We start from the raw sequence: 15,269 nt of genomic DNA, 5'->3' as shown, positions 1-15,269 counted from the left end.
AGTCACAGAGAGGTTTGGTAGCTTGCTCACGGTCATGCAGGTAATAAGTGGTGGTCCAGGCAGTCTTACCCCTGATTCTCTACTCTTCAACCATGTGTGTTCCCTCCCCAGCCAGAGAAGCCAAGAGACTGAATTCTCAACTCTGATACCCAGCACAGACCTACCGTGGGTCAAACTTTTACAAAGCACGAGACCCCGGCCCATGTGCTTCACGTGTATTATATCATGTGATTCTTACCATCATATATACTCTTACTCCCATTTTGCTGCTGAAAAACAAGCTCAGAGAAGTTCAGGTGACATAGCTAGTCAATGACACAGCCGGGCTCTCTGAGCTCTGAAGTCCTCATTTGCCCTGTGGCCTCCTGTCCTCAGGAGTGGCCTGGGTGGGGACGAAGCACATGCAGTGATTTCCTGAGCAAAGAAATGAATGGGTTGGCCCATGAGGACAAGAGGAACTGAAGGAAGGCCAAAGCATCCCTCACTGCATCTCAACAACTGAGCCATTGGGGGCCTGAAAATAGTAACATTGCCCAGTGGGGTGGCCAGCCAGCTGCGCCTGAGAACTGTGGGGTAGGTATTTGTTTCTCTGCGTGTTTAAAGATAATACCCTATGAAGCTCATTGTTTCTCTTCTGTTAGTGTGAATGAAATTGCCTCTGAAAGGTTGTGTGTATTGGTTGCTTAAAATAGCTCAAGAGGAAGAATGTTTGGAAGCTGTTAGCTCCTTGAGTCTATTTCCTTGATTTATGATACCTTGGAGAGTGTGGGACCTCTTCTTGTTTACCCTTCTGGCTTTTTCTTTCTACCGTGTTTGAGTCCTTGTGTCATCATAAGCCAAAGGCATTTGTCACCAGAAAATGTGGCAACCTTTCCTAAGTAATTTAATGGGGGACCCTTTACACGTTTAATCTTTTTCCTTAAAGGGAGGAAAATGGGGAGAGGTCATTTGTTTTGGAAATGGCCATTTCTCTCTTCCAGCTGAAAACGTTCCAAGATCAGAGCAATGGCATTTGCTTGGGAGTAAGAAAAATTTGTTTTATTTTTCCGTTCACACTGAGGCCTGGCCTGGGAACTCATGAGTTTTTGTAGAACTTTCATCTTGTGGTGCCCAGGAGACCTGACAAGCTGTGAGTGAGAGGAGCCACAGAGCTGCTGTGTTCAATACGGCGGCCACTTGCCACAGGTGTATATTTAAATGTATTCAAATTCGATAAGGTTTAAAAAAATCATTTCCTCAGTCATGCAAGTCACATTTCTTGTGCTCCCTCGTCATATGTGGCTAGTGGCTACCATATTGGACGATGCAGATATAGAACATTTCCATCATCGCAGACAGTTCTGTGCAACAATACAGCCATTAGAGTGGGTCAGCGGTGGGTCGCTTGGGGCCAGCTTTCTGGGTTTTCACAGGTCTAAAAATTTTAACCATTCCCCAGCTTCTCAGAAGCCGTCTGTTTGCAGAAACAAGAAGATTCATGGAAATGGAGATTAAGGCCATTGATTCTTGTGGCTCTAACCTCTGGACCCTTGACACAAGGTCGGGTTTTATCATTTCCAAGCTGCGTGGCCTGAGGCAAGTCACTTAGCCCCTCTCAAGTTGTTTCCTCATCAGCAAAATGGTGTTTTAAAAAATACCTCCCAGGGATGATGTGACTATTTAAACAAAATAACAAAATGTATATAAAACAGTTAGCATAAGGCTTGGCACACAGTAAGAACTTAGATGTGTTACAATGTTTTACCTGCATTTTCTTCTTTGAGCCACACAGTATCCCGCAGAGGTAGATACTGTTGCTGATTTCAAGATGATGGAAGGGGCTTTAGGGAGTGGTATTGCTACCATCACTGCCACTGTTCCTACTGTTGATATTCCTAGGTTTGGGTTCTGCTTTTTCCTCTAAGGCTCATCTTTCCTACTGAGCTTGTTGATTGGCTTCTTGTCATAAATCAGAGGATGTTTGTTTGTTTGAACTAGGAGCTCTTCTGAGCTTTCATTCAGGGACTGTTTCTTCCACCATGGGAGGTGAGCTCTTTCAGAGGTGTTTGCCTAAAGCTGGCCTATTGGTATCTACCTGGAGAGCCGCCACCAGGACAGCTACTGCCAGGATCTGGGGCTCCTTGGAACTTGAGGTTAAAGTTTTTAGTGCTTCACATGACCTGTGGTCCTTTGGCTGAGTCGAACAGAGCCTTCACTGAGATCTTAGCTGAGGGTGGCTTTGGGAGGAGTATCTCTGAGAAGAGTAGGACCAAAAGAGCCCTCTCTTGAGCTGTAGAAAGGATCCTTCTGAAAAGATATTTGGTCACACCTGGGTCCTGGGTTCGCACCTTGACTCCTGCAGTCACTTGGCTAGATCATATAGCTAATTATTTAACTTTGCAATACCTCAATCTTCTCATCTGCAAAATGGCGATTATACTAAAACTACCTGGCAGGCTGGTTGTGCGAATTAAATGGGATGATGCTAAGTAAAGCATTTAGCCCAGCACATGGCAGGTAGCAGCCACCAGGTATGAGCTACTGTTGCCATCTTCATTATTGTTGCTTCCCAGCAATGGCATTTGGTGCACTATTTTTTCATGTATTGTTCGCATTTTCTCCTTGAGAATGTATTATCTGTCTAGTCAGAAAAAGCGACCCAGAAGGGGTTTAGTGTGTAAAGTGAGTGTCTAAGTTAAACTTGCATATTATGGACTCTGTGTGGTCTTTTACTCTTCCTTCTTCCCTTCCCTTCCTTCCTGTCCTTTTTTCTTTTTTTGTTTTTGTTTGTTTGTTTGGAGGATGGTGAGGCTAAGAAGCATGACTGTGCAGTTATCATAAATCATGACTGTGCAGTTGTCATTGTGGTACCCCACATGGTGACCAGCCTGCCTCCTTCCTGCTGGTTCCAGCTGTATAACAAGCTAAAAAGCACCACCCAGTCAAACAGTGTAATCAGAGCTGGATTATTTCTATAGGATTAATTTGTGGTGTGAAGTGCTCATGTATTTATGCAATTGCCACTCGTTTGCCAACATCCAGAATGTGCTAAATCTGCCACTAGTGATGAAATCCAAATAACTTGGAATCATATGTAGGGAATCCAGTAATTTTCATCACCATTGTTACAAGAGAGGAGTTTAAACTGGGGGAATCCAAATGGCACCGAGAAATGATGATATCCCTACTTTCCAGGGATGATTCTACTCAGGGAGGCACCAATCTCAAAGAGAAAACAGGAAGGACACAAGGCCAGGATATTGCATGATTGTGTTGCCATTGGTGTAACTGGGTCCTCACTGAGGGCCCTCCCAGGCGACCACACCATCGTCTTTTGTGAGGCTTCTCTGGCACTGACAGATCACTCATAGTTAATGGGTAACTCGGACTCTTCTTGCCAAATAGTTGCTTTGTTTGTTATCTGTGCTGTGGTCGCCTTCATTGTCCCCACAGCCCCTCAGGCCTCAGAAGGATGTGGTGTGGAGTGGGGTGTGGTGACCTCTAGCATGAGCCCACATACTTCTTCCCCTTTCCCTTAAGTCACTCATTGCCGGAGCTGGCTGGTTGCAGAAACATCTTGAAGCACTTTAAAAATTGATGTTCTGGACTGGGTGCAGGTTCTCACACCTGTAATCCTAGCACTTTGGGAGGCCTAGGTGGGAGGATCACTTGTGGCCAGGCATTGGAGACCAGCCTGGTCAAGATGACGAGAAATGGTGTTTTAAAAAATACCTCCCAGGGACGATGTGACTAAACAAAATAGCAAAATGTATATAAAACAGTTAACATAAGGCTTGGCACATAGTAAGAACTTAGATGTGTTACAATGTTTTACCTGCATTTTCTCCTTTGAGCTACACAGTATCCTGCAGAGGTAGATACTGTTGCTGATTTCAAGACGATGGAAGGGGCTTTAGGGAGTGCTCTTGCTACCATCACTGCCACTGTTCCTACTGTTGATATTCCTAGGCTTAGGTTCTGCTTTTTTCCTCCAAGGCTGATGAGACCCTGTCTCTATATAAAAGTAATAGTAATAAATAAGTTTTGAAAATAACATTAGTATTCTGGAACCCACCCTGAATCTATTAAGTGAAAACTTGTAAAAGTGGGGCTAAGACATCTGTTTTTTTGTTTTGTTTTGAGAGGAAGTCTCCCTCTGTCACCCAGGCTGGAGTATAGTGGTGTGATCTCAGCTCACTGCAAGCCTTGCCACGGTTCAAGTGATTCTGCCACCTCAGCCTCCCAAGTAGCTGGGACTGCAGGTGCACCCCACCACGCCCGGCTAATTTTTTTTTTTTTTTTTTTTTTTGTACTTTTAGTAGAGATGGGGTTTCACCATGTTGGCCAGGCTGGTCTCAAACTCTTGACCTCAAGTGATCCACCCACCTCGGCCTCCCAAAGTGCCAGGATTACAGGTGTGAGCCGCCATTCCCGACCAGAACATCTGTATTTTTTTTTTTCTTTTCTTTTTTGAGAAGTGGTCTCACTCTGTCACCCAGACTGGAGTGCAGTGGTGCAGTCTCAGCTCACTGCAACCTCCATCTCCTGAGTTCAAGCAATTCTCCTCCCTCAGCCTCCTGAGTAGCTGGGATTACAGGCATGCGCCACCACACCCAGCTAATTTCTGTACTTTTCATGGAGACAGGGTTTCATCATGTTGGCCAGGCTGGTCTTGAACTCCTGATCTCAGGTGATCCACCCTCCTCGGCCTCCCAAAGTGCTGGAATTACAGGTGTGAGCCACTGTGCCTGGCCGACATCTGTATTTTTAAAGCAACTCTTGCGGCGATTCTAGATAAACGGGCAGGTTTGTGAATTCCATCTACATCACTGGGGGTGGATTTTATTCTGCACTCCTCTCAGAGTATGTATGGGGCAAAGGACCCTCTTGAGGATGTACAGTTTGGGAAAGGCCAGTCTTTGAGGGTCTTCTCTGTGGGTGGTAAGGTGGAGATCATGGTTAGGGTGATTTGAGTGGGGGGAGGTGGGGAGAGGTGTTAGAAAGATAACCAATGTTTATTGGATGCTATCTCGTTTAATTTTTCCAACCAAATGTGATGAGTCGGTGGTGATAAAAATATAGGTTGTTATTTGCCGAATGCCTACTATGAGGTGAGCAGGACACTAGTGATTTGCATGCAGTATCTTATGGAATCCTCACTACAGCCTGTGAGCTGTAGGTCACATTATTTATCCTCATTTTACAAATGAGGAAACTGAGGCCTTGAGATAGTTGAAATGACTTGCTCGAGGTCACACATACACACAAGTGGCAGAGCCAGCGTTTGAGATTAGTACTGTCAGGCTTCAAAGCCCACGTTTTCCATGCTGAAAGTTTTAATCAAAAGCATTAGGCTATTGGGTCAAATAAGAATCCTGCATTATAAGTACAGTGTCAGAATTTTTTGAGAAAGCTGCTTGTGCCATCTTTCCTCAAGGTACTGCCCTTTGGCCTTTCCAGTCCTGGCTTTGAGAACCTTGTTATTTCCCTAGGCTGAGACCGCAGCCAGTCAGCTGTGCCCGTCCTAAGGCTGTCTGTGTTGTGGTCTGCTGTTCCTCCTCCTCAACCCCTGCCTCCTTCCCTACACAGCCCCTGCATGCAACTCTTCTCCCCAGACAGAGGCCCAGAATCGGGGCCTTCCTCAACAAATAAGCCAGGTTCCGGAAGTGCTGCAGTTTCCACCCAGGTGCAAGCCCAGCACAGGCCTCCTCTTAGCCAGCACTCATCCGAATCCACTCACTTGCACTCAGGTGGTTGTCCTCCTCAGTAAACTGAGAAGCAGTAGGGCCTTGTGATTGACAGTGTGGGTATGAAGCTGGACTGCCTGCGTTCAAATCTTGGCTCCACTTCTTCTTGGACAAATTACTTCATATCTCGGTGCTTCAGTTTACTTGTCTGTAAGATAGGGATAATCCTGTTTCCCTCATATGATAGTTGTGGACAAGATTAAATGAACTACACCTCGTAAAATGCTTGGAACAGGACCTGGTGTGTGAGTCTCCCGTATGTTAGTCATGATGATGGTGATGATGATTACCAGTTTGGGGGTTATCTTTGGCCACCCTTCCTTTGGCATGGGGAGGGAGCCCACCCATATGCAAGCATTAACCCTGAGTCTTACAGTAGGGAAATAAGGGCTTTGGAAACAAACCTGGGTCTAACTGCAGGTAAGCTGCTTTTTGTTTGTTTGTTTGTTTGTTTGTTTTGTTTTTTTTGAGACAGGGCCTCCCTCTGTCACCTAGGCTGGAGTGTAGTGGTACGATCATGGCTCATGACAACCTCAAACTCCTGGGCTCAAGTGATCTTTCCAGCTGATCCTTCCAAACAGCTGGGACTACAGGCACAAGTCACCACACCCACCCAGATAATTTTTTAAAATTTTTTATAGAGATAAGATCTCACTATGTTGGCCAGGCTAGTCTCAAACTTGTGGCCTCAAGCAATCCTCCTGCCTCAGCCTCCCAGAATGCTGTGCCTGGCCTGGCTGCTTTTTTAATGTGGTGCTGGGCAAGTACCTCAACCTATTTGTTTTTTAATCTATAAACTTGGAATGATAGTAGTACCTGCCTTATGGTGTTGTAAATGTGAAATGCAAAAGTGTAAACAATGCTTCTCAGAAGGTGCATGGGCTTAGCTGACATTGAATGAATAGGAGGAAAAATTAGTTGAATAAGCTTTAGTAGTAAGTGAAAAAAATAAGCTCAAAAGATTATATTACAGCACAATACAATGTAGAGAAATTAAAAACAAATATTGGATGGCAGGAACGTCAGGTTCTGGGACAGCTGGAGACAGTGGTGGTGACTGGAATAACTTTACCAAAGGAAAGCTATTTAGTGAACTGTCCCCTCCAGTAGAGTTGGCCAATGAGCTTTGTAACAGAGCCAGACTGTTTTCCTATCTCCCAGGATTTTACTCTTTAGTTAAAACGTTGGCAATCCCAAAGCCTTTTCAACCGCAGGATTGTCAGGTTTAGGTGTCTCATGTGGCCGCTCTACCTCCAGATATATGCTCTCAAAAGGTGTGGCCTGATGAAACTATGGGACCGTTTGGACCTCAAGATCAGAGGTTCAAGCTTCCTGGGATCATAGGTTTTGATTGTCACCTCAATGGGACTGCTTCACAGAAGAAAAGCCTGCTTTATAAAACTTTGCCTGATGTTCTAGCAGAAACTTTATCAAGTGAAAGACACAAGTTTGTGATGACACAATATGTGAATGAATTTCAGGGTAATGATGCACCTGTTGAACAAGAAATTAACAGTGCAGAAACTTAACTTTGAAAGTGCCAGAGTGGAGTGTGCAATACAAACGTGTCCAGAATTGCGGCGAAAAGATTTTGAATCACTGTTTCCAGAAGTAGCTAATAGCAAATTAATCATTCTGATTGTAACACAGAAAACTAAGAATAATATGACTGTTTAGAGTGAAGAAGTAGAAACTGAAAGAGAAGTGCTCTTAGAAAAGTTCATCAATGTTGCTAAGGAAATTTGCTGTACTCTTTGAGCTGAGGGATATTGGGCTGACTTTACTGACCCATCATCTGGTTTGGCATTTTTTTGGACCATATACAAACAACACTCTTTTTGAAACTGATGAATGCTACCGATGTTTAGGATTCTCTGTTGATGACCTTCGATGCTTAAAGTGATTCATCATAGTCTCTGGGGTACCCGTGTAGTTGTAGGAAGCATCTTCACTAATGCAACACCAGACAGCCATATTATGAAGAAATTAAGTGGAAATTAGCGGAAATGTCCATTCATTTGCTGTATTATTTGTATGTAATATTTGGGTTGATCTATAAACACTGTCAGACTAAAGTTTTTAAAATATACTTATTTCTAAGTATTTATTTCAGCATTTATGAATTTACAACCCTGGCAAGTGATATGGGATTTTAAAATTGCAAATGTTCATTATTCATATCATTGAATACATGTTGAGCACACCCACATTGTATAGGATGTGGTAATTAGCTTGTAACTAGGGTATTATCTGTTATTGTTATTTCTCCCCTTTATTGGAAAAAGGCCTCAGTTTTAATTACTTTCTTCCAAAAATAAATCACACATTTGGTTACGAAAAAAAAAAAAACCCAAATATTAAGATGTGCTGAAGGAGTACATTACAGGCACAGTAAATACCATGTAAGAGAGAAAGTGAGAGGATGGGAAACAAGGTTGATGGTTATGCCTCATGGGAAGAGGGAAAGGGAAGGATTAGGGGAGGGAGGGTCATATGGTTTAGATGCATGTAGATGGTTGCCAAGGCTCTAGCTTTTGTTTGGGAGTTGAGTTCACATTATAGCTAATTAAAAATGGTCATGAACCAAGGATTATGATAAATCCAATTTGTGCACCTGAGGTTAAAAAATTAGTGGGTTCTCAATAGGTGGTAGCTATTTATTATCCCATGAACCACCTGAACCATGCCACAGGCCACCATTCATACCCTTTCTGATTGCCTCTCATCTGTGCAAAATGCTCTGAGAAGTGAGTTTTTTCTCTTCCGGCCACAGTGGCTTTCACATAGAGAACACAGAACAGTAGGGATATTTAAGTTGCCTGGATTCTTAGGTTGGGGCAGGTCTTAGGCATGAGCTCCCGTATGTGTCTAAAACAGTTGAACAAAGACAGGGTTGTTTTTGTCCTTGCTGTGCCAGATGTAAAGGCTTTCATTAGAGTCACCTTAGGAGCATTCATGGTAGCCAGGAGATTTTCCTTCCAAGAGAAGGAAACGTTTGGGTTGGATCTGATAGTGTTTGCCTTGGTGTGATTTTAGACCTTTCTGTTTCCATCGTCACCACTCAGCATCATGACTTTTGCCTGTGGCTTTTTTTTTTTTTTTTTTTTCCACCTGTGGCTCCCTTCCCTTAGTGGAAAGGGGAAGCACCAAGATGTTTGAGACACGTCAGTCATGTGCTTGCAGATCCCAGCATCTGGGTATAACGTATCCTCATGTCCTGCCTCTGAATCTTGAATTTGACAGAGTAAAGGAGACAAGAACATAGGTTTTGGAATTAGGGAGACCTGGGTTCAATTTTGGGATCTTCACTGTGTGATTTGAGCTGGAGGCATTACCTGTTTTTCCTTTATTATATTTTATTTTTTGAGACAGTCTCACTCTTGTCGCCCAGGCTGGAGTGCAGTGACACAATCTCAGCTCACTGCAACCTCTGCCTCCCGGGTTCAAGCAATTTTCCTGCCTCAGCCTCCCGAGTAGCTGGGATTACAGGTGAGCACCACGATGCCCAGCTAATTTGTTTATTTTAAGTAGAGACAGGGTTTTGCCATGTTGGCCAGGCTGGTCTTGAACTCCTAACCTCAAGTGATCTGCCCACCTTGGCCTCCCAAAGTGCTGGAATTACAGGCTTGAGCCACCATACCCAGCCTGTTTTTCCTTTATTTTTAGTTTTTGGGAATTTTGTTTGTTTTTCTTATTTATTTGTTTTGTTTTGTTTCTCCTTTAGTATAGATTGGGATGCATAAAGTCCGGAGTCTTAAATGCACAGCTTGATACGTTTTTACCCAGACATGCCGCTATGTAACTTACCCAGGTCAAGATCAAGATTTAAAACACTCCTGCCTAGGAGACACCCTCATGGCCATTCCTTATTAGTGTCTACCCCACATAACTATTATTCTGACTCCTGCCACCTTCAATTACTTTTACCTGTTCTTGAACTTCTGGGGGTAGGTAAATTATTAAACCTTTCTGAGCCTCAGTTTATTTTTTAAAGTGATAGTACTTGTGCTATAGGGTTGGATTAGGAGAATCAACTGAGACAACACATGTAAAATCATTCGAGAAATATTTGTAAAACCCTTGATGCTTAATAAGTTAAAGCTGTTTGTTTATGAATGGCCATTGTTGACCTCAAAGTCTTTGCCTGTTTCTCACCCAGACGAAGCAGGCATTTCCCCAGTGCTCACCATAATTCATGTTCCTGTGCCCTCCATTTCCTTCCATGTCCTGTGACTCCCTGAACGCACTTCAGAGACTGTTCCATCAGTGGCTTTCAGGATTTTTTTTTTTTTAACTGAAACCAGTTCTTCTTGCTTAATAAGGCAGAGGAAATGTGCAGGAAAGCAGAGTTCTGCTGCCTTTGCCTCTTTTTCAAAGAGGGTCTGTTTGCTCTATTAGCAAAATCAACAGAGGCATTGCTGGACAGCGGGCTAGGCTGGACCAACTCCCCTGGGCTGGGGGGTGGTCCCTGGATGCTGGGTTTGCTGAGGGCCAGGAGTGGGTCACTGTGTGCTTTCAAAAGCAGCTGGAGGAGCCAGTTTTTCTAGCTCCTCCTCAAAAAACCCAACCAAAATATCTACCCCTGTGATTGGCTAAAATTATCCAATTATAATTTAATTCCCTTAGGTCAAGGGTGGATGGGTGCATAATACCCTGAGTGTGAGTGTGGGGGTTACATTTTCGGAGGGAATAATTTTGCGTGTAGGATTCCATTTGACCTTAGTCTGAATGATTACTAGCGTAGCCTTTCCTTAAGGTAGGTCTTCATGGAGGAGAAGGGAGAACTGTGCAGTGGGTAGGTGGCAGTGAAGATGCAGGAGGCTGGGACAGGTTAGAGGGTGAATGCTCCAAATTTGTGATGTGATCTAGAGCTAGGTCTGCCTACAGCCACATCACATGCATTTACAGATGCCTCCTTTACGTTAAGTGCTGCATCAGAATAGAGGCGAAAAGTTACAGTCCTGCCCTTCAGGAGCTCTGGGTCCAAAAGCAAGAATCAAACAGGCAGTTGTAATACAGGCTATTGCATACTATACTGAGAAGACCATGGCTACAAAATCATATTGGGGGCATGGAGTTGTCATAGTCCCAGAGGTGGTCATTTGTGTTGAGATCTGAAAGATAAATAGAAGTTAGCCCTCAGGCTTGTAAAACCTGTGACTCATGTCACCATATCCTTGGGACTCTCACCAGGAAATACATTTCCAAGGATAACTTCTGCTCACTCCATAAATGAGGTTTGGCTTTTACTGAACTACTTAACACTTTTGCTAGCGGCAAAGCTGGGGTTTTTAATTTTTCTTTTTCCCGCAGTCTTGCAACCCTTCTACCCCATGCAATGTAAACTTGAGCACATAGATCTTCTGGCTCTGCAAAAGATTATCATTTCCTTCTGGGTGAGTGAAAGAGGCTGGATGGGAAGATTCATTTATCAACTGAAGACTTTATTAGTAAGAGTTTATGAGTAAGAGAGTAACCTCATTACAGAGCCAGAAGAGAGAGATGTTTGTTATGGAAGAGATACCCACTTGGCATCCCTCACGTGGCCAGTCATGGTGTTTGGGGCCAGCATGCCAAATTGCTCCAGTTACCATGGGACCCAGACTTAGACAGGAAATCATGGTAGGATGGGAAGGAGTCCAAAATACACATGGCTGGTATATAGGCTACAGTTAGAAAAGAGAGTAAGAGAACAGTGTATCTATTTTCCTGAAGGAGTATTGCAACCTCAGATGGGGTTGTTTTTCCACAACTCCTTACTCCTTGCGTTTCATGGTCCTGATTTTTCAAGCTTTAATTTTTTCCGCGTTAAGCAATACTTACATGAGTTGAAGTGACCCTTTATATGCTTGTGGTAAGCACTTCTTAGGCTTGTCGTGTATGCTTTTTAAAATGCCTCCAAACTAAAAAGAAGCCAAAGTCCCTTCAATCAGGAGGACTTTATTCTTCAACACGTGGAAGGAATATCTTTTTGGTTTTACCACAGCTGTCTCTTTCCTGCAAGCAGCCCATTTGAAACCCAGAACTCATTTTATGGGATGTGCTGGTGGAACATAGGAGGGGGTCCACTGGAAGGCTGGATTTCTTGGAAATCTCTGCTGCCAAGCTCAGCAACTGAAATTTCTCATTCATAAAGAGGCAGATTTGCATCCTGCCCATGAAGTTGTTAAAAGAAGTTGGAGAATCAGGAAGGGGATCTTACCTGTACTTTTGCAGATGTAGCTCTGGAAAAGTTCCAAAGGGATCTGACTGCATGCACATAGCTTGGGAACAGTTCCAGGCCTCCAGAGGAACATTTAACAGGTCACTAATTGATAGCATTTTCCATGAACCACCCTAACATATTTCTTGGGAGTGTGCTAAACTGTTGATGAAATGACAGTTATAGCATGGGGTTTGCACCCCTATGCCTCATTGACAACTATCTCTCTGCTGGATTGGGTATAATTTATCAATTGAATTTATTTCATAAGTTTATTGCCTTTACCCCACACTATGATGTTATAACCATGGCCATTTTAGGAATGAGAGGTGATGACAATAATCCCTAATACAGGTACAGTTTCTCATGGTTTTTACAAAGCACTTTCACATTCTTTCTCCTTTGATCTCACAGCTATTATAGCTACCATTTATTGTGTCTTTCTATATATCAGACACCTTACTAAACACTTTATAAACTTTACCTTATTTAATTCTTAAAATAACTCTGTGCAACAATACTCTGATTTGTTCCCATTTTACAAAGAAGGAAACTGAGGGTCAGAGAGATTGGGCCTCTTGACCCAAATCCTAATCTTGGATCTAGGGTAGACTAGGGATTTGAACCTAGATCTACCCAACTCAAAGCCCAAAATACCAGGCAGTACTGGCTCCTATTCTCCCTGTGTTAGAGGCAGAGGGCTTTGTTTTCCTTTAGAAGAAAATGAAGTGCAGAAGGGTTTACTTGAGGTCCCATGGCCAAGGAGTGACCCAGCAGGGACCAGAAGTCAGGAGTCCTGAGATCAGTGCTTTGTCATTACCCAAGACCTGTTTATCTAAGCAGTATTCCCCAAGTGAAGTCCCTGGCACTTCCCAGCCAGCAACCACTTGGTCAGAAATAGCCAGTCCTGGACTCATACTTGGGCACAGAGATGGGACGGAGTTCTGGGAATCCAGTGCATCATTCTCATTTCCTAAGTAATTTAAAGCTAAGAAACCATAAAGTTGCTTCTAAGTACACTTCTGTTTACCATTTCAGTGTCAGGACTCTGCAGGCTACAGACACAGTTGAATTTACTGGCTTGTTTAAAAGTCCCAAAGTAGGATTGGCTTCAGGTACACTTTGACTCAGAGGTTCACTGGTACCTTTGGGACCCTGTTTCTTTTGCTTACTCTTGCTTCTGGATTCTGCTCCTGGGTTGTCTCCATTATCTGGCAGCCTTTCTCCTGTGGTTGCAAACTAGCTGCAGCAGCCTCAGCTTTGAAGCTGAGTAGGAAAGGGGACCAGTTGGCTTCTTGTGATAGCTCAAAGATTCTGGACTTGAGTCTCATTGGCTCTGATGGGCCTGGCCTAGGTCATGTGCCCCATCATTGAACCAGTCATTGTAGTCCATAACCACATGCTCCACCCCATGCTGAGAGGGAAGGTGGGGAGCCCTCATGGCCTGAGAACTGTAGGTCAGCTGTGGATAGAAGAGGAAGATTGGATGCTGTGGAGAGAAGATGCTGGGTGATCTGGGCAGGGGGGTGGAGTGGGAAGTGGGATGGAAGATGGATCTGGAAGGAAAAGTGGAATGGAAAAACCAGTCTTCTAGAGAAACACATCACCACATTAAGTAGGGCAAGGGTAACTTTATTTGAAGAGTTTCAACAGACCGTTAATGAGAGTATCTTTTGGTTGCTGCTGTTAGAGCAATTATTTGTTATATTCACTGACTTCAGTGTTTATTTGTTCTAATGAAACCTTTCCTCTCTGAAAGAGAAGCACTTCTTTAGAGTGTGTCTTAAATATTCAGATTACAGGTTTGAAGGAGTGAGCCATTTAGGTGCTGAATAGCTTGCAGGCTGGGTTTATTTCTGTCTTAATGGGATCTTAAATTGTGCCAGATGAATTTAAATGTTACTTCTCTTCTAGTCTATCTCTGACCCAGTGCTACCTTGACATACTTGAAGTTTTAGTTCAACTGTTTGGTCTAAACTGAGTGTTGACAATTATTATTGAAAAGTTCATCTCGTAGATTTTTGCTTTTAATCAGCTGTAGATGCAAATAGAAGATGTGACCATATGAGAGGCCACGTGTTTTCAGGATTCTGGATGGCTAAGTGGCCAATTTGCTTTCCATTTCAGAACTAAACCAGACAAGGAGGGGTGTTATAAAATGTTCCTTTTGAAGTACCTACAACTAACTAGACCCAGATAGTGTGAATGTTGAGAGCCAATAAGGGTTCCTTGAATGCCTGCCCGGTGGCCGGCATCTCTAGAGGCATCATGGAGAAAAAAAAGGTGGTTTCTGCTCTGGAGGAATGAATGATCCTGTTGCAGTAATAACAGAAACTGTTTATTCAGCAGTTACTAGCTCAGGTACAGTGCTAAGAATTTTGCATACGTTGTCTCATTTAATCCTCATCACACCAGTAGAAGGGCAGATACTGTTCTCCTCAATTTTCAGAGGAAGCAGCAGAGGCTTGGGGAGGTTAAGCAGCCTGCCCCAAGTCACCAAGCAAGTGAGCATCAAAGCCAGCCTCACACCAGGCTCCCTCCAGCTGCAAAGCCTGCGTCCCTCACTCCGATGCTGTGGATAGAGACTGTCATTGCAGGATTTCTCACAGTCAAAAAAGCAAGTACTCCCTTGATAACAGATTTCATCACTCTTGAAACTGGAAGCCTGGGAAGAAGGAAGATTGCCTGAATGCTGAGGCCAGTGTCTTTCCAGAAGGGGGGATACTGAGTGGGGATACTGAGTGGGCCTCCTTCCAACCTGTCTGACCCACGTGATCTCTCCATCTGTCTGACTTTGACTGCCAATCCAGCCTGGACAGCAGGACCAGTCCAAGCACAAACCAAATCTTTATTCTGGAGTTGGACAGAGTCAGAGTTGCTTAGGGCTGATGAGGCCACCTTAATCTCAATATTTTCACACACTGTGCTAGATGACACATTTCAGAGTACAGGCAGAATGAGGGTTGGAAATGTTAAACAGCCAGCGAGGAGTTGGGTCTAGGAGTGAGACAGCAGACAAAGTGCATTCTAACCATGTACGCGCAGCTGCCGGGGGATTGTTTAAACCAGATTCTGCCAAGGTCATAGCAGCAGAAAACATAATCCAGAACTCTTTCTCCCAGGCAGGATCATTTGGTTTCTAAAGTTTTTTTCTCTGTAAGTTTCTTTTGGGAGAAACGTATCTGGGAGAGGGGGAAGGGTGGAAATACGGGAATTTTATTTTAAATCCTTAACAACATGCATATAGAGTCCCATTTATAGGATGATGCTATAGAGTTGACATTTTACCACCAAGGAAGGAGTATGTAATCCTGGGCTGAGAATGACTTTTTCCAACAAGG

At 43.7% G+C, this 15,269-nt stretch overlaps 1 protein-coding gene and 1 pseudogene across 2 annotated transcripts in view; both read left to right on the top strand.

Moving 5' to 3' along the window:
* Positions 1-15,269, top strand: part of ABTB2 (ankyrin repeat and BTB domain containing 2) — a 207,991-nt gene that overhangs the window by 15,276 nt on the left and 177,446 nt on the right. The window lies entirely within an intron of this gene.
* Positions 2,065-8,075, top strand: LOC129393356 (cobalamin trafficking protein CblD-like; annotated as a pseudogene).

The sequence above is a fragment of the Pan paniscus genome, chromosome 9 (genome assembly GCF_029289425.2).
Source record: "Pan paniscus chromosome 9, NHGRI_mPanPan1-v2.0_pri, whole genome shotgun sequence".
NCBI classification, from domain to species: domain Eukaryota; kingdom Metazoa; phylum Chordata; class Mammalia; order Primates; family Hominidae; genus Pan; species Pan paniscus.
The sequence above is the reverse complement of the archived record's forward strand: the minus strand, read 5'-3'. Positions and strand labels throughout refer to the sequence as shown.